The sequence below is a fragment of the Callospermophilus lateralis genome, chromosome 10, assembly GCF_048772815.1.
Source record: "Callospermophilus lateralis isolate mCalLat2 chromosome 10, mCalLat2.hap1, whole genome shotgun sequence".
NCBI classification, from domain to species: domain Eukaryota; kingdom Metazoa; phylum Chordata; class Mammalia; order Rodentia; family Sciuridae; genus Callospermophilus; species Callospermophilus lateralis.
In genome coordinates, this window is record NC_135314.1 from 9,693,997 (window position 1) to 9,719,741 (window position 25,745).

The window sequence follows — 25,745 nt, forward strand, 5'->3', positions numbered from 1 at the left end:
CAGGCAGGGAAACCTTCAGGATGCGGGAAGTCCATAGAGAATTAGTGGGCTGGTTGGGGCTAAGAATCCAGGAATTTTATGTGGAAACAGGACCCAGTGGCTCTGGTGCTCGGCTGGGATGGGATTTAAATCCCCCTGGGGAATCGGAAACCGTCTTTGTTTGGTTTCTCCCGTCTCTGTTAACTGAAATTTTCTTATCTTTTTTTTTTTTTTCTCCTCTATCCTCTGGGCCTTATAATTAAGTTTAGGACATTGCATAATTTTTTAAATCATCCTTTCCATTGCCCAGGAAATCAAGGAGCAGTAGAGGCCCCAGTGAGGGGTGAAATTGAGACTATTCCTCGAATCCAGGGCTGAGGAGTCCTGTGGCCCGGGTACACTGGGCCACTGACCCCTCGACCTCCTGAATTACTGGCCTGTCCTGGAGCTGCCCTTTCATGAGTTCTCACAAGTATAGTGGGGGGAAAACATCCTTTTCTCTGTCCCTCTTGGGTTCCCCAACTGGGGCTATGTGAATTAGACTGGACAGAGGAAAACCAAGGGTATGAGCCTGCACATCACCCACGGACGCATGGGAACACTCAGAGATGAGGGACCCAAAATATAACTTGAGCTTAAATGTCATTTTAGGCTAAAAGGAAAAGAGGCTGGGGCCTTCTGGGAAGGAAAGGCAAGTTCTGGGAGGGTGACCAGGGAAAGTACAGAGTCTGCTAAACATTAGTAAGTTTTGTTAGGCAGCGTTAAGTCTGTGCCGTCCCCATTGATGAATCGCTAAGAGTCTTCTTCTTCCTGAAGGAAACAGACACCTCTGTAATTGTTTTAGCCAGCTTCTTTGTTGCTGTGACTACAGGACAGACCAGAAGAACTGCCGAGGAGGAACGGTCTGGGGGCTCAGTTTCAGAGGCTCAATCCATAGACAGCGGCTTCATTCCCCTGGGATCAAGGTGAGGCTAAACATCATGGCAGAAGAGTGTGTGGTGGAGGGAAGCAGCTCACATGATGATCAGAAAGCAGAGAGACACCACGCACCAGATGTAATATATACGCTACAAGGCCACGTTCCCAGGCACCCTCCTCCTCCAGGCACCCTCCTCCTCCAGCCTCCTCCTACCTGTCTCCCGTCACCACTCTGTCTTCTGATGGGGATTAATCCAATGATTGGATTAAGGCTCTTATAATCCAATTGTTTCTCCTCTAACTCTTCCTGCATTGTCTCACACATGAGCTTTGGGGGGACACCCCACATCCAAACCATAACAATAATCTTTTACAAGAGGAAAACTCATTCCCTGAGTTGGGAGTTTTTCCTACATCTCTCAACTTCCTTTAGAACAAACACTCCATATAACAAGGAGGCGTGTTTTGGAGTGGCATATACCCTTTCCAGGCAACCCCCCAGACACAGAGACCCATATTTCCTTTCCTCTCTCCACTCCCATCTTTCTGTCTGAAACCTACCACATACCGCAATGGGACTCCATCTGGGAACACAAAGAACTTAGTTTTGACCCTTAAATACAGAAGAATAATTACCAACTACGGGGAATGGAAAGGGGAAAAAAAAATCAAGCCTGCAGGCAAGTTCCTACCTCTCTCCTTAGATCTGAGATTAGACAACAGCTGGGTCTCTGATAGAGGCAGGAATCTGCAGATAGTTCAAGAAGACGTCATCAGGTCATGGGAAATGGAATAAAAAAACAGATGCTTGGGACCCTGCCCAGGCTGATTAAATCATAACTTCTGGGCAGACTTTAATGCTCCCCTGGATTCTGAAATGCAGCCAAGGTTGAAAAATACCTTTAGGAAGCACAATGCAGAGGGATACTTTATGGGTTAGCAGGGAGTCTGGGTTAGACCCCTGAGCCAAGAGAAGCCTTTGAGACTTTGTAGGGGACAAGGATAGCAAGAGGACTTTGGAAGATCCTCTGAAGACCATGTAGAAGATGGATATAGGAGAGGAACAAGCAGAGGGGCAGGTCAGGAGACTGTGTTAACGCAGCTTTCTATCATTATAACAACTGCCTGAGAAGAATCATCTTTTAAATTTTTTTATTTGTTCTTTTTAGTTATACATGAAAGTAGAATGCATTTGATGTATCAAACATACATGAAATATACTTCCCATTCTTGTGCTTGTACATGATGTGGAGTTACACTGGTCCAGTATTCATATAAGTGCATCAAAAAGTTATGCCTGATCCTTCTGTCTTTCCCATTCCCATCGCCCTTCACTTCCTCCCATTCTCCCCTGCCCAATCCACCATTGGTCCTCCATTCCTCCCTTGCCCCTGGCCTGTTGTGAGTCAGCATCCCCATATCAGAGAGAACATTTGACCTTTGGATTTTTGGAATTGGCTTATTTCATTTAGCATAATATTCTCCAGTTCCATCCATTTATGGTCAAATGCCATAATTTTATTCTTCTTTATGGCTGAGTAGTATTCCATTGTGTATGTGCACCACATTTTCTTTATCCATTCATCTATTGAAGGGCATCTAGGTTGGGTCCATAGCTTAACTATTGTGAATTGAGCTGCTATGAACACTGATGTGGCCGTGTCACTATGGTATACTGATTTTAAGTCCTTTGGGTATATGCCGAGGAATGGGATAGCTGGTTCAAATGGTGGTTCAATTCCAAGTATTCTGAGGAGTCTACATAAAACTTCCCAGAGTGGTGGCACCAATTTGCAGTCCCACTAGCTTTTTCTCCATATCCTCGCCAACATTTATTGTTACCTGTGTTCTTGATAATTGCCATTCTGACTGGAATGAGATGAAATCTCAGTGTAGTTTTAATTTGCATTTCTCTAATTGCTAGAGATGTTGAACATTTTTTCATATATTTGTTGACCATTTGTATTTCTTCTTCTGTGAAGTGTCTGTTCAGTTCCTTTGCCCATTTACTGATTTTACTTGGGTGTTTTGTTTGTTTGTTTGTTTTGTTTTTTTGATGCTAAGTCTTTGGAATTCTTTATAGATCCTGAAGAGCAATGCTCTATCAAGGTGCAGGTGGTACAGATTTTCTCCAATTCTGTAGGCTCTTTCTTCACATTCTTGAAATTTTCTTTGTTGTGAATAAGCTTTTTAGTTTGATACAATCCTATTAATTGATTCTTTTTTTTTTCAGAAGTCACAGCCTTTAATATTACAGGATTTGGTCCTCTAAAGTAAATTACAAAGTTATTTTTCTACCCTAACCAAGTGTTGTAATCAATACACCCCTCCCAGATATTCGCCAGGTACTTAAAGATCCCTCCCAGTTTCCCTTCTTAACTAAATTCCCAACCAGAAAACTTAATCATACTTATAAAGTTAACAGATTCTCAACACCACAAATAGGTTGAGGAACTCTTGCCTAACATTTGTATAAGTTCATGTTGACCAAAGAAGACACAGGTTTCTCATTAAACTTTGTTTTAATGGGTCTCAAAATTCTGTGACAGATTTTTGTTGTTTCCATTAAAAAGTACTGATTTTAAAAACTAATAACTTAAAACTGCCACACACACAAAAAACAAAATGGTCCACAAAACATTTTCCTTTCCTTCTGAAGGTTTTACAATGCATTGTTATCATTAACCAGTCTTTTACTATTAAACTTAAAAGGCCAATTGAGACAAACAGTTCTGAGACCGTTCTTCCACCACTGATTAAGACTGGGGTGGCAGGTATTAGGGGTAATATTCATTTAGCCTTCTGAGCTTTCTGGGCAGACTTGGTGACCTTGCCAGCTCCAGCAGCCTTCTTGTCCACTGCTTTGATAACACCCACAGCAACTGTCTGCCTCATATCACGAACAGCAAAACGACCCAGAGGAGGATAGTCAGAGAAGCTCTCAACACACATGGGCTTTCCTGGAACCATGTCAACGATGGCAGCATCACCAGATTTCAAGAATTTAGGGCCATCTTCCAGCTTCTTACCAGAACGGCGATCAATCTTTTCTTTCAGCTCAGCAAACTTGCAAGCAATGTGAGCTGTGTGACAATCCAGTACAGGAGCATAGCCAGCACCGATTTGGCCTGGATGGTTCAGGATAATCACCTGAGCAGTGAAACCAGCTGCTTCCATTGGTGGGTCATCTTTGCTGTCACCAGTAACATTGCCACGGCGAACATCTTTGACAGACACGTTCTTGACACTGAAGCCCACGTTGTCTCCAGGAAGAGCTTCACTCGGAGCTTCATGGTGCATTTCAACAGACTTTACTTCAGTTGTGACATTGACTGGAGCAAAGGTGACCGCCATGCCAGGCTTGAGAACACCAGTCTCCACTCGGCCCCCAGGGACAGTACCAATACCACCAATTTTGTAGACATCCTGGAGGGGCAGACGCAAAGGCTTGTCAGTTGGACGAGTTGGTGGCAGGATGCAATCTAAAGCTTCAAGCAGTGTGGTTCCACTGGCACGGCCATCTTTACAGGTGACTTTCCATCCCTTGAACCAAGGCCTATTAGCACTTGGCTCCAACATGTTGTCACCATTCCAACCAGAAATTGGCACAAATGCTACTGTGTCAGGGTTGTAGCCAATTTTCTTAATGTAGGTGCTGACTTCCTTGACGATTTCCTCATATCTCTTCTGACTGTAGGGTGGCTCAGTGGAATCCATTTTGTTAACACCAACCATTAGTTGTTTCACACCCAGTGTGTAGGCCAGAAGGGCACGCTCACGGGTCTGCCCGTTCTTGGAGATACCGGCTTCAAATTCACCAACACCAGCAGCAACAATCAGGACAGCACAGTCAGCCTGAGATGTGCCTGTCATCGTGTTTTTGATAAAGTCTCTGTGTCCTGGGGCATCAATGATAGTCACGTAATACTTGCTGGTCTCAAACTTCCACAGGGAGATGTTAATGGTGATACCACGCTCACGTTCACCTTTCAGTTTATCCAAGACCCAGGCATACTTGAAGGAGCCCTTTCCCATCTCAGCAGCTTCCTTCTCAAATTTTTCAATGGTTCTTTTGTCGATGCCACCACATTTGTAGATCAGATGGCCAGTAGGGGTAGACTTGCCCGAATCTACGGGTCCAATGACAACGATGTTGATGTGAGTCTTTTCCTTTCCCATTTTGGCTTTGATTTAGCGGTGGTTTTCACGACACCTGTGTTCTGGCGGCAAACCCGTTGCGAAAAAGCCTATTAATTGATTCTTGATTTTACTTCCTGTGCTTTAGGAGTCTTGTTGAGGAATTCAGTGCCTAATCTGACATGATGGAGATTTGGGACTACTTTTTCTTCTAGTTAGGTGCAGGATTTCTCGTCTAGGGTCTAGGTCCTTGATCCACTTAGAGCTAAAATTTATGCAGAGTGAGAGACAGGGGTCTAATTTCATTTTATTACATATCAATTTCCATTTCCCCCTGCACCATTTGATGAAGAGTCTATTTTTTTTCCAAAATATGCTTTTGGTGCCTTTGTATGAGACAACTGAATTTATGTGGGTTTGTCTCTGTGTCTTCTATTCTGTACCATTGGTCTTCATGTCTGGTTGGTGCCAATACCATGCCATTTTTTGTTCTGTAGTATAATTTAAGGTCTGGTTTTGTGATGCCTCCTGCTTCACTTTTCTTGTTAAGGATTGCTTTGGCTCTCTCTTATTCTTCTAAATGAATTTCATGACTGCTTTTTCTAGTTTTATGAAGAACATCATTGGATACTTAATAGGAATTGCATTAAATCTGTTGAAGAACATGGGAGATCTTTCCATCTTCTGAGGTTTTTTTCAATTTCTTTCTTTAGTGTTCTATAGTTATCATTGTAGAGGTCTTTCACGTCTTTTGTTAGATTGATTCCCAAATATTTTATTTTCTTTGAGGCTATTGTGAATAGGATAGTTTTTCTAATTTCTCTTCCAGTTGATTCATCACTAAAGTTTAGAAATGCAATTGACTTATGGGTGTTAATACTATATCCTGTTACTTTGCTGAATTCATTCATGAGTTCTAGAAGTTTTCTGGTGGAGTTTTTTAGGTCTGTCTTCTAAATATAGAATCATGTCAACAAATAGTGACATTTTGAGTTCTTCTTTCTCTATTTGTATCCCTTTAATTTCTTTCTTCTGTTTTATGGTTCTGGCTAGGGTTTCCAGAACTATGTTGAATAGAAGTGGTGAAAGAGGGAATCCCTGTCTTTTCCCAGTTTTTAGAGTGAATGCTTTCAATTTTTTCTCCATTTAGAATGGTGTTGGCCTTTAACATATGTAGCTTTTACAATGTTGAGGCATGTTCCTATTATTCCTAGTATTTCTAGTGTTTTGAACATGAATGGGTGTTGTATTTTGTCAAATGCTTTTTCTGCATCTATTAAAATAATCATGTGATTTTTGTCTTTAAGTCTACCAATGTGATGAATTGCATTTATTGTTTTCCATATGTTGAATCAAACTTGCATTCCCCGGGGTTGAACCCCACTTGGTCATGGTGTATATCTTTTTAATGTTCTTATATGTGATTTGCCAGTATTTTATGAAAAAATTTTGCATCTATTTTCATCAGGAATATTGGTCTGAAATTTTCTTTCCTCCACATGTCTTTGGTTTTGGTATCAGGTGATACTAGCTTCATAGAATGAGTTTGGAAGGGTTCCCTCTTTTCTATTTCATGGAATAAATGACGGGGATTGGTGTTAGTTCTTCTTTGAGATCTTGTAGAACTCAACTGAGCATCTGCTCCTGGGCTTTCCTTTCTTGAGAGGCTTTTTAATGCCATCTTCCATTTCATTGCTTGAAACTGATCTGTTAAATTTTCTAATCCTCCTGATTTAATTTGGGTAGGTCATATGTTTCTAGAAATTTGTCAATGTCTTCAGGATTTTCTATTTTATTAGAGTATAAATTTTCAAAATAGGTTCTGATTATCATCTGTATTTCAATAGAATCCATTGTGCTGTTTTCTTTTTCATCATGAATTTTAGTAATTTGAGTTTTCTCTCTTTCTCTTTGTTAATTTGGCTAAGGGCTTATCAATTTTATTGATTTTTTTCAAAGGAAAAACTTTTTGTTTTGTCAATTTTTTGGATTGTTTCTTTTGTTCCAATTTCATTGATTTCAGCTCTGATTTTAATTATCTCCTGTCTTCTACTGTTTGGGTATTGATTTGTTCTTCTTTTTTATCGGGCTTTGAGATGTAATGTAAGGTTAGTTATTTGTTGACTTTGTATTATTTTAATGAATGAGCTCAATTCAATGAACTTTCCTCTTAGCACTGCTAAGTGTCCCAGAGATTTTGATAATATTGTATTGCATTCTTATTAACTTATTTAACTTTTTAATTTCACCCCTGATTTTTTTCTTCTATCCATTCATCATTCAGTAAAGTATTACTTAGTCTTCAGGTTTTAGAATAGTTTCTATTTTTTATTTGTTGATTACTAATTTTATATGATCTGGTAGGATGTAAGGTATTAACTTTTTCTTTTTGTATTTTCCTCTAAGAGCTGCTTTGTGGTATAATATATGGTCTATTTTAGAGAAGGATCCATGTGCTTCTGAGAAGAAAGTGTATTCAGTCATCGATGAATGAAATATTCTATATATGACTATTAAGTCTAAATATCAGTTCTATTTTTTAGTTCTATAGCTTTTTTTATTTAGTTTTTCTTCAGAGGATCTACCCAGTGGTGAGAGAGGTATATTAGAGTCACCCAGTATTATTTTGTTGTGGTCTATTTGCTTCTTGAAATTGAGAAAGTTTGCTTCATGTATGTGGATGCTCCATTGTTTGGGGCATAAATATTTACAATTGCTATGTCTTGTTGATATATAACTCCATTAAGCAGTATGAAATGTTCTTCTTTGTACCTTCTGGTTTACTTTGGCTTAACGTCCACTTTATCTGATAGGAGGGTAGAAACCCCTGTTTGTTTTTGAGATCCATGTGAATCTTGTGTTTTTTTCTCATCCTTTTAGCTTCAGCCTGTGGATGTGTCTTTGCTTTTGAGGTGAGTCTCTTGGAGACAGCATATTGTTGGGTCTTGTTTTTTAATCCAAACTGCCAGTCTATGTCTTTTAATGGATAAGTTCAGGCCATTTATATTCAATGTTACTATTGAGCTATTATTTTTATTCCCTGCCATTTTGATTTATTTCTAGTTTTTAATTTGAATTAGTTTCTCCACTGAGTCACTATTCTTTTTGTGTAGTTCCTCTCTTTGCTGGTTTTCACTTTTATTTTTCATTTATTCTTCATGAAATACCTTATTGAATGTTTTGTAGCCTAGGCTTTCTAGTTGTGAATTCTTTTAACTTTTGTTTATCATGGAAAGTTTTTATCTCATTGTCAATTCTGATGTTTAATATTGCTGGATATAAAATTCTTGGTTGACATCCATTTGCTTTCAGAGCTTTGTGTATTATTCCAAGACCTCCTAACTTTGAGGGTCTGGGTGGAAAGATCAGTTGAGATCCAGATTGGTTTCCCTCTAAATGTTACTTGTCATTTCTTTATTTTTTAGAAGTAGTTGAACACAATACCTTTATTTTGTTTATTTATTTTTATGTGGTGCTGAGGATTGAATCTAGGGCCTCCCACATGCTAGACAAGTGCTCTACCACTGAGCCACAATCCCAGCCCTGTTACCTGTCATTTTTATCTGGTCACCTATAAAATTCTATACTTACTCTCTGTGGTAGGAATTTTCATAATAATGTGCCTTGGTGTGGGTCTGTTATAACTTTGTATATTTGGGACCTGTAAGCCTTATGTATTTGATTTTCCATTTCATTTTGTAGATTTGGGAAATTTTATGATATTATTTCACTGAAAAGATTGTGCATTCCTTTTATTTGTATCTCAGTGCCTTCTTCCCCTATCCTGACAATCTTAAATTTGATCTTTTCAGGTTATCTCATATTTGTTGGAGGTTATGCTCATGGTCTTTTAACATCTTTTCTCCATGGTCAGCTTTGTTTTTGAGATTATCTATTTTTCTTCATTGTCTGAAACTCTGTCTTCCAGGTGATCTAGTATGTTGATGATACTTTCAATTGAATATTTAATTTGGTTTATTGATTACTTCATTTTGAGGATTTCTTTTTTTTCCAGAAACTCTAACTCCTTTTTGAAGTGATCTTTCACTTTCTGTGTTTTCTCTCTAATACCATTCCTAATACCATCCTTTACTTTGCAGATCAGTTTAACTCTGGTGTTGATGGATTATTAGAGTATCTTTGTTTGTTTGGGGTGATTTGTTCCCCTGAGTTTTCATCTTGTTTGTGTGCCTACCCATCTTACAGTATGGATCTGAGGCAGTAAAATTTCTACCCTGTGGATTGTAGTGTTCCTGAAGGTTTCTAGTACCTCACTATTTAGGGGGGAGACAAATAATAATAATAACCAATGAAAACAATAGCATTAAACCAAATAGTTCCTACTATGACATCTACAATGTTAATTATCACAATAAATAGAAATGATATGATCAGTTATTGCCTATAATAAAAATAGCAAATTTGCAAATGTGTTTACAATTTCAAATGATGGCCAGGGAGAGAACAGAAGTGATACAGGATGTGATAATTATGAGGGGGGAGGAGAGAAGATAGAAGAAAAAATTAAAGGAAGACTGAAATATAGAACAATAGAAATTGGCTGTTAGTGAAAGAGAAAAAAGAAAGAGAATCAAGGGAAACAGGTAAGAGAAAATAATATATATAAAGTAAAAATGTTTAAAATTTAAAAGTAAAACCAAAAACTAAAATATACTAATCAAACATCCTAGTCCTCAAAAAACTGATTCATGAAAAATAACTAGCTTCAAAAATGCTATACATGGGGAAAATATGAGTATGGATAAATGTCCATGTACCTTTAAGGTCACATTTAAACAGAAAATGGGAAAAAAAGGAAGGGAAAAAATCTCAATGAAAAGTTAAAGAATTCTTTTCACTAGAGTTCAAAAGATTCTCAGCTTCTTTTCTCAGAAGTTTTAGGTGGGGTCATCTGGAGCATGATGCTCCACTCTCTGTGTTGTTGGAGTGACAGAGGTAATCCCATACGCAGAATTCCTGGTGTCAGGGTTTAGACTCAGGTGGGCTCCAGGCTCTTTGCTAAATGCCAATTTTCTGGAGTTTTTTTAATATCAGTGCACCTCCAGGGCCTAGTAATTGCCAGAACACTGGAACACTAGCACAGGATCTCCCCTGGGTTCCACTCATGTGGTGGGGGACCCAATTCTTAGTCCCCTATATCACCCTAGGACCCCATGTTTCCTGATCTTGGATTCAGTCTCCAAATTTAATCTCTCCTACCCCCAGCCTTTTGAATTCCCAGCTTGCAGCAGGATTGGAAAGGGGTAGACCATTGGGTTTCTATAACCAGTTGTCCCCTGTGTAAACCCTTCTCTATGTTTGATTTTCTCCTGGTCACCTAAGTGTGTTCTATGTCATGCAGTGTGTGTTTACTGGGCCTGTATTTCTAAACAACCTGGGTTTGCCAAGAATCGGTTCTCTCAGCTGCCAGCACCTGCACTGTGGCTGCAAAATGTTTCCTTGTTTTGTCCTCTGCAAGCTGTCAGGAGAGATGGCCGCTTCTTTACCATACAAGGACATCATGCAGTGTGACTTGCAGTTTAGTTGTGCAATGTCCTCAATCTCTAAATGCTCTGTGCCCAGACATATCTCAGACCTCCTAAAAATGCAGGGTCATTTAATTCCCTTATCACAGGCAAGGTGGAGGGACCACTCTGGCTGGTTCTTCCAGCCTGGCCGTGGCAGCAGCTGTGCAGCTGGGGATTTCTTCATTATTTTATTATGTCCAACCTCTTGAGCCCCCAATCTGCTTTGAATGTCCAGTTTTAAATTCTATTAATGTCCCCCTCACTTTTTTTGTTCACCCACCTTGCTGAGAAGCTGCAAGTCTGATTTCCTGGTTCCATGCCACAGAGCAACCAGGAAAGCAACTTCCTCTATTCTGCCATATTTAACCCCCTGCCCAAAAAAGGTTTGTGTTGACTCATAGATTTGAAGGTTTTAGTCCATGGCCATTCAGCCCTGTTGCTTTGTATCTGTGGCAAGGCAACACATCGTGGCAGGATCCCACGACAGAGCAAAAATGCTCACCTCAAGGCCAGGAAGTGAAAAAGAGAAGAGGGCCAGGGTCCTACCCTGGCTCACACCCCCAATGACCTGAAGACCTCCCACTAGGCTCTACCTCTTAAATTCACAAACTCCCAATAGTGTCACAGGCTGGGACCAAGACTTTAACATGTGGACCTTTAGGGGACACTTTTCCAAACCATAGCATTCTGTCCCAGTCTCTGAAAGGTTCATGACCATCTCCATGTAAAAGGCATTCAGTCCAGCCCAAGATTCTCCAAAGTCTTAACAATTCTAACCCTGCTCAAAAGTCCAAATTCAAATTCTCCTCTGAAACTCAAAGCAAACTCAGGTTTTAGCTCCTGTAAAAGTCAAAAAGAAAGTTTGTACTTCCAAGACACAATTATGGGACAGTCACGTGGTAAACATTCCTATTCCAAAAAGGAAGAACAAGAAAATAACAAGGAGGGATCAGATAGAAATAAGACTGAAAACCTGCAGCGAATCTTAAGTCTCCGTGTGCAACACCCAGGCCATACTGTGGTGGGATATTTGGACACCTCCACCCATCAGCCGTCTGATTGCAGCTCACATGACCACTCTTGGGCTGGTTCTGCTTAAAGCCCACAGCTTCCTTTGGCAGGTATTAGTTGTTGCTGGCTCTTATACCTTTGGGGGACATCTACTACAGCTTTGGTTTCACTCTTGCAGCTCCACCTTGACCTGTCAGGGGTTGCTTACCAGGATTCTGATCTTGCAATTCACCATCTGGCCTCTTAGTCTTTCCTCTGGGATCTAAGTGGAAGCTTCCATGACTCTGACTCTTCGTTGAGCATGCCTTCAACAGCATCACATGGATGATGCCAAAGCCTGCTGCCAGCACAAGCTGTACCTGAGACCACTTTAATCACTGCTGTGGCAACTTCCAAGTATCTTGCTGGCTTAGGCAGTCCTGGGCAAGCATAGTTGTTCAAGGTGCTTGGGCAATCCTAGGCACAGCAGGGTTTCTCTTCTCAAAAGACTCTGCCCTAGAAAGTCTTTGAAACAAGTTTTCATTTCCATATCATTGAGTCTATGATAAATCTGGCCTTGCCAATTTCTGAAAGGCCCTCAGGCAGCTTTCCTACTGTCCTAGTGCAAAGTACTTGACTTCTTTTTAGTGGTGCTAATCTCTTTAGCAACTATGCCCTTGTTGGATACACCATGACAAGTACTCCTTTCCTGGGCAAGCTATGAATTTTTCAACTATTTCTGCTCTGCTCTTTTTTGCTACTGACTCTCACTCAAATCTGACTAAAATCAGCCATTAATTCTCCTTGCACAGTCCAAGTGCTTTACTATCTTTAAATTTCCTCTGACAGATATACAGATATACTAATCCCTCGCCTTTAAGCTCAACCTCCTGCAAAGTATCAGAGAATGGTCAAAATGCACCCAATTCTTTGCCGCAGTGTAACAAGGATTACCTTTGGTGGAACAGTTAATAGAGTCCTCATTTCCATCTGAAACCACTTCAGTGTAGCCTTTACTGTCCACATATGCCGCAGTAAATTAACGGGGGTGGGGGTGGGTGGGGGATGACGAGCAACTTGTGTACATTGATACAGCAGGAGTAGGAGCCGTTTATTGTAAGACAACAGAGGTATTTATACATTCCATACAGCTTATCTTAATTAGCATAAACTAGATACAGCAGTCAACCAATAAGAAATCTCCACATTTAATGGCTCCCTGGAGTTACTTCACAAACCACTCCCCCTGGCAAAATGCCAGGCACCATCCAGACTTGTTTACAGACTCTAACACACATACTTTTAGCACTCTGGTATTCTGAGCCCTTAGCAGACTCTCCTGTTGTTAAGCTCTGCTTATAACATTTTAGATTTTCTCTAGTATGCTCTTCCAAATTCTTCCAAACTTCTCTTACATACAAATTCCAAAGGTTCTTCCACATTTTTGGATGTATAGTAATGGCAAAAACCCAACCTCTTGATACCAATTTTCCGTTAGATTGCTGGCACTATAACAAATATGCAATGTAATAAACTTTTATAAGGAGAAAAGGGTCTAAGTGGTAGAGGACTTGTCTAGCATGTGTGAGGCCCTGGATTCAATCTCTAGCACATACACACACACACACACACCCGGGGGGGGGGGGGGGGAGAGGAGAAGGGTTATTTTAGCTCATAGTTTTGGAGGTTTCAGTCCATGATTGGTTGGTCCCATTGTGCCCGTGGAAGTTAGCACAAGACGGTGGGCAGGGAAAAACTGCTTTCACCCTGGACAGGAAGAAAAGGAGAGTGAGGAAGGGGCCCGGGTCCCACAATCCCTTTCAAGGGTATGTTCCCAGTGACGGGAGGACCTCTCACTGGGCCACACCTCTTGAAGTTTTCTCATCCTCCCAACAGTGCTACCAGCTGGGAAAAGTATTCAACACGTAACCTCTGGAGACACTTATCCAAATTACAGCATAGGGTTAATCCCAGTGAGAACCATCTGACTGTGGGCTGTGGTGGAGGCAAGAGGAACGTGAAGAAAGATGAATGACGGCATGCGTGACCATTCTTCCCTGCTCTTTAGCATCTGCTGTCTTTTAGAAAGACAGCAACAGAGGAACGGAGTTAGTGTTCCAGCAATGAGGAAAGTGTCCCCTCAGGAAAGGGCAGAGACACCTGCTTACATCACTCATCAAAGATGGTTGCAAGTGCAAGCTCATTCTAATAGGGCTATGTGAGGATAGAGAGATCCTGGATTAACTTTTATTTCTGTTCTACTTTGCAAATTTTTGTAACATGGTTCCACTATTTAGCTTAAAGGAAACCCAATTTAAGATTAAAAAAAAATGATCATTGGACAACTTCTGCTCATGGTTACTTTCTTGAGGCTGATTCAAAGTTCTTGAGATCCAACTCAGGGAATATTTAGATTTCTTCTTCCTGTGCCTAACAGTCATCTAAGGAGGACGATTCATGTCCCAGTCTAGTTGATAAAGGAATTCCCTAAAATGGAACGTAGAGTACTTGAGCCTGGGCCTAGGTTTGGGTTAATGGCTCTCTGACGTGGGGCAGTACAGTGTCTATGGCTTAGTCCTAAGCCAGGATGTGATAGACCCTTTAGAGGGATGGAAGTCTATCTCCTCCTAACTCCCCCTATTAGTTCCTTTTCTCACCATCACCTGAAGCCATAGGAGATCCTCAGGAACCTTGATCTCACCTCTTTTTATCTGGGAAAACTTCCCCAGCTTTGGCACCCCCCCCCCCATCTTATCCCCCATTCCAGCAACACTTGCTGCAGTTAAGCACCCACCTCCCTTTTTGAGACAATTTTCTTGGCTTCCTGGAGGACACCCCCTTCTGGGTTTCTCCCCTCTCTGGCTGCTCCTTCTCAGCTTCCTTTCCTGCTTTATTCTTTTGAGAGACTCGGTGTACAGATGGGTAATGGCCACATCACATGTAAAATAGAATCTGGCTCACCACCCAGCAGCCTGCCCAGTAAACCTACCCCCTTATCTATAAAACAACCCAGGAAGCCAGGCTGCTAGGGGTCAGGCCTGTTAGAGGCCAGATTGCTATCTCTGGTAGCAGTCCAGGAAGCTCAGTGATAACATCTGTAACAACTGGACCAAAATGGCCAGGATTGATTAATAACTGATAATTTCCCCAACGACTTTCCCAGCTTCCACCTTAGGGCCAATCGGCTTCGCCATGCCAACAGACTCAGGGCTTTTCCCCATTGCACACCTTTCCCACTCCCCGATTGCCTTGCCTTTGAGTCTCTGCCAGAATGCAGGTGATGATGGCTGATTCCTCTGCTACCACTACCTCTGAAGACAGAGCCTTTACCTTTCTTGTTCGGTTGCTCTCCGTGGACTTATTTCCTGCCTCCTTTATGAAAGTTACCATTGCAGTGCCCTTGGCTTTGACCCTTGGATTTCTCTCTCCTGCCTGCCCTTTCTCCAGTGCGAGGGGTCCCATCTAGCCCCATGGCATTAAGCACCATCTGTATACTGATGACACCCACATGCATATTTCCAGACCAGCTCCTCTTTGAGCTTTAGATTCCACGTGTAGCGTCCATCTCTAGACAGACTTGGTAAGGGCTCGCCAACATCACACATTGAAAAGAAAAACTGTTGGTCAGCCCCCAGCCTTGCCCAGCCAGGCCTGCTTCTCCACCCTGCTCTCTGTCCCTATTAATGGTGCCACCTCCACACAGCGGCTCATGTCAACTCCTAGCTGTCCAGGATGCCTCCGCTCACCCCCTGGATTCTTCCAGCTTATTCAGATCCATTTGGTGACCTCTGAGGGCTCTGCCTCAATATCCTTCTCAGATCTCCTTGTTTCTGACTCTCTCTGCTGTGCACTCAGCCATGTTCGAGCCCCATCCCATCTCCCAGGGCCGTGTGGGTACTCAGTTCGTGCTATGGAGAGAAGGACTGAGAAGCTCCCAGCTGCTCCTGTGGTTCCAAAGAGTCTTGTCAGCGAATGCCATTATCTTCCAGGGAACTTTGGATTGGATTTCATGAAAGATATGAGGGTAACGAGGGAGTGGTGAAATACAAATGCCATCAGGCTTGGAGTTAGATGTACTTGTGATGTAAAAGAAAACTAGTTTCCATCTGCAGAAGACGTATGGATGTGTTCATCCTCAGCATCACAGAGGACAAGCAATCACAGCAGAATACTTTATCAATCGTCAATTCCAATCTGTTGTTATTCTATTCGGTCTTAGTTCTGTGTTCTTACAGAATGTGTGTTCTCTTCCTCTCTCTCTTTTTTTTACACACATTTTCCCCCTAAAACTAGAAACAGACATTGAGAATAATATCATGACTGCCCATGCAACTCATCCAACTCTTCACAACTTTGTTCACAACATTTTGCAATAATGTGCTTCACATTTTTAAATAGACATAAAACAATATAGGTAGACTTGAAAAAAACCTGCATTTCTATTCCCCTTTCTCTCTCAGCAGTGAGAACTACTAACATAAATTTGGTGTTTATAATCTTGAGTATATTTTTCTACTTAGAATTAATTTTTTTTTCGTAAGCAAGATATAGTTTGTTTCCCAGAGAGTAAATTTTCTCAGTTGGCCTCTTTTAGGTATTAATTATATGACCACTTATTTTTTTCAGCATAGCTTTTTATCCATATGGATACATACAGTTCTGATTCATCCCTGTTTTCTTTCCATTATACAGAAAAGTGCACAAATTGATGAATGTCTGCTGAATTAATTTTCTGCATGTGAACACACACATGGACCCATGAAGGGGGTTGGGGACTAGAACATGAATGGCTCCTGGCAGCCCTCCCCCTGCATTAGCTGTCACCATCTGCTTCCCCAGAGGAACCACGTTCCCAAGCTCTCATGCCAGAGCTGCCCGCACAAAGGGATCCCGAGCGGATCTGTGTCTGGCTGCTCCTGCTCCGCTTTACATTCAAGAGATTCATCTTTGCTTTGTGCCACATTAAAGTGGTGTATTCATTTAAAAAAAAAAAAAGAAGTTTAAGAGATTTTTTTTTTTTACAATCGTTTTGGAGAAAAATTGAGCAGGTAGTACAGGGAATTCCCATACCCCTTGTACCCATTTTCCCCTATTGTTACTATTTTACATTTGTTACAATGAATCACGTAAAGGATGCATTACTAACAAGCGTTCATCATTTATTTCTGGTTTTTGGGAATTGTCATGTTTCTTTGATCTGGTTTTGTCTGTGGCAGTTTTGGTGACTTTCCTTCCCCTTCTTTTTTTTTTTCTTTTCTTGGATACCCTTGAGAATTTCAAGGACGGGTCAGGTGTTTTGTAGGATATCCCTTTATTGGACTTGGCCTTGTGCTGTTCTTATGATAAGATCGTGGTCCTAGGTTATTGACAGGGGACCACAGAGGTGATGTACTATTTCATCACATGGTATGAAGTGCTGACTGTCAGCATGGTTTATGAGTGCCAACAGTGGCCTTGGTAGCCTGCCCAAGTCCATGTGTATCGCTTTCTCCACTGTAAAGAGCCTGCTTCTCCCTGTTGGGTACTGATGGTGCTCTTGAGGAGCGGGAGCGGTTCCCTCTCCTTAACCAGAGTATTGCTGTAGGCTATTGGAATTCTGCAAGGGAGGTGTGTCTCTTCTTGCCCGTTTGTTAATTTATTCAATCATTTAAGTTTGTGGATACTTACTCTATATTTTGGGTTATAATCCAAACCTACTTTATTTTATTCCTCGAATCGCTCCAGCTTTGGCCGCTGACAGTGCTATTGGTCAGCTCCTGTGCTGGTATAACTTCGGTTGGTGTTTGTTTTGCTTTAAGCCCTTGCTAACTTTCCAGCAGTGCTAAATGCTCTAGGTTTATCTTGTATATTTTCTGCCCCAGTCCTAGAATCAGACTAAGGAGAGTTATTTTCATTTATTGGAAAATAGAAACCCAGGTCGGAGCACTGAGCATGCTCTTATTACTGGGGAGGCATTTCTTCTAGGCCCTCTCAGAAACAGAAAAAAATGTCCATGCATGCACTGAATTGTCGAGCTACACACATCTACAGGTACTTCTACAGGTCACTGTAAAGTTAAACGTGAGTTCGTACTGCTCTCTCCAACTCAAATCTGTCACTACAAGAACCTTCCTAGCTTCCCCCCCACACACACATATAAACTCCCGTCAGTGGTGAGAAGCATGGCTCCCACCATCTGCCGTCCGTTTCCATAGCTGTCTGATTCCAGCTCACATACAGCAGCACCAGAACTGCCATCCAGTACATGGAGTGGAACAATTTCATCAAGCAGGGTTCAAAGCTCACAAGCAGTTCCTTTTGCCTTTAGTCATACAGACACCTCATTCAAATCCAGAGAGAGTTAGGCCAGTGTCTCTCCCACGCCCCCACCCATCCCCTTCAGTGAATTTGCTTCATGCATTTGTAATACAGTTAGAGTCTCTCATTGTAGCTTGCATTCTTCCCTGAGATCCCAACCATTTTTTAATTTGATCTATTAAGGTTCAGTTGTAGTTAGTTTCTGACAAGTCCCTATCATCATGCACCTGCCATTACAGTGACCTTATTGCCCTAGAAGTCCCTGGTGCTTCCCTTATCCATCCTCCCTCCTCCATCCTAACCCTGGCGTCCACGGATCGCTTCACAATCTCTGCAGTCCGCATTTTCCAGGCTGTTGTATGATCTCAATCAATGACATGGATCTTTCCATAACTGGCTTCTTTCACTTAGCAACATGCATTTAGATCCCTCCACGTTTCTTCATGGCTCGATACTCATTTCCTTTTTTGTTGAATATAATTCCATTGTATAGATGCACCCAGTTTTAGTCATTCAACTATTGAAGGGCTTCTTGGTTGCTTCCAGTTTGGGCAGTTTTTAATAAATCTGTTCTAAAAATTCACATTTAGACTTTTATGTGAAGATAAACTTTGAAATTGATTGAATCAGTATCTAGCACAAGGGATGGATCTACTTGATTTTATAAGAGGTAACCAAACTGCCTTCCAAGGTGGCTGTTTCCCATGGTCAGAGAAGGAGACTGACGGTTGCTCTGCGTCTTTGTCAGCATTTAGCTTCGTCAGCTCTGGGATTTTACCCTTTCTGGTAGGTGCGTGAGATCTAGGAGGGGTAGTGATGTTTCACTGTAGTTTTAATTTGGGATTCCTTGATGCCCATAAGATGGGCATCTCTTCATCTGTGTGTGTGCCGTCTGTATGTTTTCCTCGGCAATGTGTCTGCTCAGATCATTAGCCTATTTTTTAAATTGCATTACTTGTCCTCTTGGTTCTTTTCCTTTGTTTTTTTTTATTGATTCTTTTTAGTTATACATGACATCAGTATCTTGTTTTAAAAGGGTTTTCCCCCTCTTTTCTTTTTTTTTTGGGGGGGGATATAAACCCTTTATCAGATGAATGTTTTACAATCATGTTCTCCTTGTCTTTTGATTCTTCCAGCAGTATTTTTCACAGAACTGAAGATTTTAATTTTAATAAAATATAATTTATAGATTTTTTTTAACTTCAAGGATCATGCTTTTTGGTGTCATATTGAAAATGTCATCATCAAATCCAACGTCACATAGATTGTTGTGATTTTTTTATCCTAGAAGTTTCGTAGCATTGCGTCTTATTTTTAGATATGGAATCCATTTGGGTAACTTTTGCAAAAGGTAGAATCTGTCTAGATTTACTTTTTCCCCTATGGCCGCCCAGTAGTCCCAGCACCACTTGATGAAAAGACTGACCTTACTCCTCCGAATTGTCTCTGCTCCTAATGAGACAGCTGACTTTGTCCCCTCTGGCCTCTGCTCTCTCTGCTGACTGAGTGCCCATCTTGATTGCTGGAGCTCTCTGGGTCATCTTGAAGTCAGCGGCCTCACTCCTCCATATTATTTTAGTTATTTCGTGTCTTTTGCTTTTTTGAATCAACTTTAGAATCAGGTTGTTGATAGGCACAAAATAGCTTGCTGGGATTTGGAAGGGATGGTGTGGAATGTCTTGGTCAAGATGCTGTTGTGAATAATATTTTGTTTAAACACAAATATCAGTAAAATACAAGAGGAAAATGGTGGAAAATACAAAAATAAAAAACATCAGAAAAATTGAGAAAGACTAGAAAATTGCTTCCTTTATTAAATTGCGGTGACCTTTGTATCCTATTAATCCACTGAATTTTTGCTTTTTCTTGTGTTAGTATTGTTACCTTAGATTTCTGTGGTTTAGTTTTAGCATATTTTTTCATTACTTAATTTTCAACTTTTTGATTTATTTTTTATTTTAGATGTGTGTTTATGCTGCATATTTTTAGCTTTTATTTTGTTACTCAATTTGATATTTCTTGTCTAAGATGAGCTTATTCTATTTATAGATATTGTGCTTATTGATACTTTGGATATATTTCTAATGTCTTATTTGAAAATTTCTGTTTAGCAGTCTTTGTTTGTTTGTTGTTGAACCCAGGGGCACTTAACTATTGAGCCTCATTCCCAACCCTTTTAAATTTTTTATTTTGATACAGAGTATCACTAAGTTGATGAGGGCTGCATTCGAATTTGTGACCCCCTGCCTCAGCCTCCTGACTTGCTGAGATTACAGTCATGCACCATTGTATGGGCTTAAAACATTTTCTTAAAACATTTTCCCTCCTATTTTTTTTTTCCTGGAGTGATAAAGCATTCTCTATCTACTTTTATTTTATATTTTGTTGCTTTGCCACTTAAAGATTTTTCCTATGCTTTTCATAACTGCCTATACATTTTAAACATATTAATCAGCTATGAATTTAATAGTATTCCAACAAACTCTCTAGGGACTTGGTATTTTTACTTTCTTCCTGAAAACATCAGAGACTCCAGGAAACTACTGTCTACTAGACTCTCACTCAATTAATCTTATCCCTTTTAAATACCCAAATTAACCATCGCTTTATTAACCTTAGTGGTGATTTCTCATATGATTGCCATCCTTTTAAACTTTGCTGTTAATGAACAGTTTCATACTTTCCCTCTTTTTGTCTGACATACAGCCATTAATAGTTCTTTTGGCGAATATGAATACTCTTGATCTTTTTGGAATTCTGAAAATCTTTTCCGTTTTTCTTATTCTGAAATGGTAATTTAACTGACTTCATAATTTTAAGCCCAAATATTCTAATGGAAAAGATGAGTCTTTTCAACAAGGAGTAGTCAAACAATTGGATGTTTCATGCAAAAACATAATCTGAACCTTTGCCTCACTATTTATGCAGACTATAAATTGAATTGGGAAATAACTTAAATTTTAACTCAAAACCATAACACTTCTAAAACAAAAGGTAGTTGAAAATCTTATTATCTTGGACTTTTAAAACAAAAAGCATAATCAAAAAATAGATGCAATTTCCCTTCTCTCTCCCTTTCCCTCCCACCTCTCGTCCCTGTTTAATGTTAATCTTCTACTCATGCTCTTCCTCCCTGCTCTGTTCTTAAGGAGACCCTCATTGTTATACAAAATTACATATAAGAGGAAGTGAGGGGAAAGGGAAAAAAAACAAGGGGGAGAAATGAACTACAGTAGATGTAGTAGAGAGAGAAGATGGGAGGGGAGGAGAGGGAAGGGGGATAGTAGAGGATAGGAAAGGCAGCAGAATACAAAAGACACTAGTATGGCAGTATGTAAAACAGTGGATGTGTAACCGATGTGATTCTTACGGGGTAAAAACGGGAGTTCATAACCCACTTGAATCAAATGTATGAAATATGATATGTCAAAAGCTATGTAATGTTTTGAACAACTAATAATAAAAATTTTAAAAAATAGATGCAATAAATTAGATTCCAGAATCTTTGAAAAACTGTCAATAAAATGAAAGACAAGTCCCATATTGGAGGAAAATATGAGTGGCCAATTTACATGTGAAAAGATGGCTTTCACTAGTCATCGAAAGCTGAAACTGTAACTGCATGAGATGTCGCCACATACCTCCTGGAATGACTGATTCCTACAACTGACCACACCAGCTGTTGGCGAGAATAAGGAGCAACTGGAACGTACCCTGCAGGTGTGCACAACAGGACTAATCCATATGAGAAAATGTTTGGAAATTTCTTTTAAAGTGAAACATACACCTAGTTGTCCTAAGTATCTAGCCAAGAATACCTTCAGGTGGGGGTTGTTACCAACTTCCTTTTTAAGAACCCCAAAGCTGAGACAATCTGCATGTCTGTTGACTGGTGATGAACAAAATATGGCAAATTCATAATGAAACAGTAATGAGCAATAACAGGGAACAACCCACTGACTCCTGGAAGGATGTGGATGAGCCTCCATTCACATCCACTCACATTTACACAGAGGGCTGCAGAGTGTATGATTCCATTCACACTTTCGTTTTGGGAAAAGAGAAACCACCGGGACAAACACCAGGTTAGAGGTGATAGGAGCTAGGGTTGAGGAAGGTATAGTTAAGGGATGCAGTGGAACTTTCTGCAGAGTAGGAAATAGTCTATATCCTCATGACGATGATGAGGATGTGCCTATACATTAGCCAAAATTCCACAGACTTTATACTTCAAAAAGAAAATTTACCTTGAATGCAAATTATAGTCCAATAAACAAGACTGTACATAAGTATGAATAGGGTCCAGCAGATGAACACTCATCACCAGGTCCATTGCTACTTTCTTGGTCTATGTTGCCACCACCACTCTTAAGCCTCCTAACTAGTCCTCCCTTTTCAGCCTTCTCAGTCCATTTTTAGCATAACAGCAAGAGTGAGCACATTAAAATGCCAGTCAAACCATCACATTCCTTCATTCAAAACCAGTGGTAAACTGCAATCCCAGATACTTGGAAGGCTGGGGCAGGAGGATCACAAGTTGAGGCCAGCCTCAGAAACTGAGGCCCTAAGCATCTTAGTGAGACCCTGTTTCAAAATAGAACATAATTAAGGGCTGGAGCTGTGGCTCAGTGGTAAAGTGACTCTGGGTTCAATCTCTAGTACAAAAACAAAAACCCAAGAAATAATAAAAGTTTCTCTTCCTTTCCTTCTACTCCATAATCCCCTCTCTCTCATCACACTTGCCTACTTATTTTTCCTAGAACCAAACTGTCTTGATCTATTTTGTGTTATTATAACAAAATACCCAAGACTGGGTAAATTATAATGAAAAGAGGTCTATTTTGGCTCACAGTTCTGCTGGGTAGAAAGTCCATTAAGTATGGCACTGTCTGGTGAAGGTCTCATGTCACCACATGGTGAAGAACTAGAAAGGGAAGTGAGTGAATGCAAAGAGGAGACAGTGTGTGTGTGTGTGTGTGTGTGTGTGTGTGTGCGTGCGCGTGCGTGTGTGTGTGTGCGTGTGTGTGTGTGTGTGTGTGTAGGGGATCTCCCTAGTGTGGTTCCCCATAGCCCCAGAACCTGCCCTTGGGCCCCACCTCCCGACACAGCCACACTGAAGACCAAGCCTCCAGCACTTGACCTTTGGGGGACAAACCACACGCAAGCCACTGCACGGACCCTTCTCTCCTCTTTCAATAATGCTTCCAAATGTTGAACACACTATAAATGTTAACCACTTCTTTTGTTTATATTGTTGGTCCTTCTTCTACCTACTCCCCACCCCAACCGTTCCAACCAAATCCAACCAAATCAAAGAAGGAATTTTTTTTTCTGTTCTTTTGATCCCTGTCTGCAATTATAGAGGTCTAGAAAGCCCAAAATCTGCAGAGCCAGTGTCCCAGTTCAAGCCCAAAGGCCAAGAAGAGCCAATGTCCCAGTTCTGGGACTGTCAGATCGGAGAACTCTCTTACTCAGGGGAGATCAGCCTTTGTTCTATTCAAGTCTTGGATTCTGTTCAAGAATGAACGAGGCCCATTCACAGGGAGGGTGATCCACTTTACTCCATCTTTAGATGTAAATGTTAATTTCATCCAAGAATATCCTCACCAAAACTTCCAGAATAATGTTTAACCAAATATCTGTACACATTCTGTCCCAGTCAAGTTGACACGTAAAATTAACCATCAAATCATAATGCAATATTAATACTACTAATATGTGAATTACATTCATTGATGTTCTTATAATGTGTGAAACCAACCTGGCATTCCTGGAACAAACCAGCCTTGGCTATGATGTAGGGGTTTTTAAATCAATTTATTTATTTTAATTAAATATATATGACAGCAGAATGCATATTGATTCATTGTGCACAATTGCAGCACAACTTTTCATTTCTCTGGTTGTACGTAATGCAGCATCACACCACATGTGCAGTCGTACATGTACCTAGGGTAATGATGTCCTTCTCATTCCGCCATCTTTCCTGCCCCATGCCCTCTCCCCAGCCCTCCCTCCCCTTTGCCCAATCAAAGCTCCTCCATTTTACCCATGCCTCCCCCACCCCTTTATGAATCAACATCTGTTTTTCAGAGTATGAGGTAGTTTTTATATTAGAATTACTGGATTCAATTTCCTAATATTCTATCTAAAATTCTGTTCTACTTTCAGGAGTGACGCTGTCCTCTGATTTCCGTTTTGTTCCGCTCTTCCTATGACTTGATATTAGTGTATGCCAACCTCAGAAAATGAGACAAGCATTGTCAGCTGCTCTTAGTATTAGATGTTGTCATGTTTTAGAATTTTGGTTTTTAGGCTCATTTTGAGTGATTTGTGTGTTTTTTTCCTTCTTGTCGTATAGATGCCCAGCTGCCTCTCCCAGACAGCCTGACCATCATTTTGTGATAGCTTCCACTGGGACTCTGAGATTCTGTCCTGAACCAGATTCTATAGCAGCAGTTTGGGGTTTCTGCCCCATGAGAAGCTGCCCCATAGTAAAACTTGGCTCAGTATGCACAGGTGAGGCTTGGCTGGGGGTGGGACTCCAGCCCCACCCTGGAGACCCTCGTTCTTCCTAAATCTCGGTCTCCAGGCAGTGATGAGGCACTATTTCTCTTTTCGGGGCCCCACCCCACTTCCTGACTCTGTGCCTAAATATGTGCTTGGCTCCTGTCTGCCATCTGGGGACACCCTGAATTTGGCCTGCAAGGGCCAAGCTCCCTGCCTGATTTAGACAAAGAGCCCGTGGGGCAGAGTCTTCCAGTTGTCTATTTTCTGCTGGTTTGAACTAGACGTGTCTAGTTTTGTACCTTATCTGTTTGTTATGGCTTTGCCTTCAGAGCTGAAAGATGGATCAAAGCATGAATTTATTAGGCTTTCTTGTCCAGAATGTTCTCCCCTGTCTTTCTTATGTACAGTTCACTGCCTTATTGTGCAGGGATTTTAAAAGGCTATTTTACTTCATCACACAGTCTACCTGACACTGTGTGTGAGCCCAATGGAGCAGATATTCTTATCACACTGAGCAAGGGAAAAGCGAACAAAACTAGAAATTGGGTCCCCCGGCTCAGGTTCTATAAAAGGATGACTAGCCACGGAGCCTAGAACCCCACAAGGGACTCCAGACCCTGTCTTATTTTCGTCTTTAGGTCACTGTTGCTGCCAAGAGAAACAGAGTGAACAATTTCCTTGTTCAGTTACTCAATGCTACTGATTCCTTGGGCATTTTGTGACCTCCAGAACAACACTATCAGAGGAGAAAGGGTCTGATTTGCTGTCATGACAACAGATTTTAATTTAGATACCGTCATTCACACCTATTCTTCCTGCTTTTCTTTCTAGTCCAAACTTCCATGCTCCAACAGACTCCTGAATTCAACTTGACCCAACAGAGTTCACTGAAGCTCTTTTGTCCTCTGGCACCACTCGGTAGTACACGATGGCCTAGGATTGTTCTAGAAAGAGGTGTCCCAAAGTCATGAGTAGACAAGTAACCAGTCATCCATTTCAGAATTGCCTGTGAAGCCTTCCCACATGCCAAGGTCCTCGCTGGTCATGGTAGAGGACTTTAGGTAAATCAGTTGGTAGAAACTGACCTTTGGGAGGCTGAAGGTGGGGAGGGGAGCTGACATGGCTGTCAATGACTGACACATGGCAGGAGATGAAGTGTGGACCCCCCAAGGTCAGAAAGAAGAGGTCCAGGTTGGAGCAGCAGATCAGCTTAGATGCTCTTACAGATTCCTGGCAGAAGCTGATCTAGGCTGGCCTTTGGTGGGGCCTCAGAAATGAAAAGAGAAAACAGTTCTGAGGGCACCGGGGGACCGAAGGTGGTCGCATGGGCCACCCCAGTGCCGTTGTAGAGTGCACAGTGGATCCCAGCACAGAGAGAGACGGTCA

At 41.1% G+C, this 25,745-nt stretch overlaps 1 protein-coding gene and 1 pseudogene across 1 annotated transcript in view; one reads left to right on the forward strand and one right to left on the reverse strand.

The window, feature by feature from the left end:
• The first annotated feature begins 927 nt into the window (after positions 1-927).
• Positions 928-25,745, forward strand: part of Kcne1 (potassium voltage-gated channel subfamily E regulatory subunit 1) — a 40,888-nt gene continuing 16,070 nt past the window's right edge. The window contains exon 1 of the mRNA XM_076868627.2: positions 928-944. The gene's annotated coding sequence lies outside the window, so the exon portion shown is untranslated. The remainder of the gene's footprint in view (positions 945-25,745) is intronic.
• Positions 3,480-5,130, reverse strand: LOC143408123 (elongation factor 1-alpha 1 pseudogene; annotated as a pseudogene).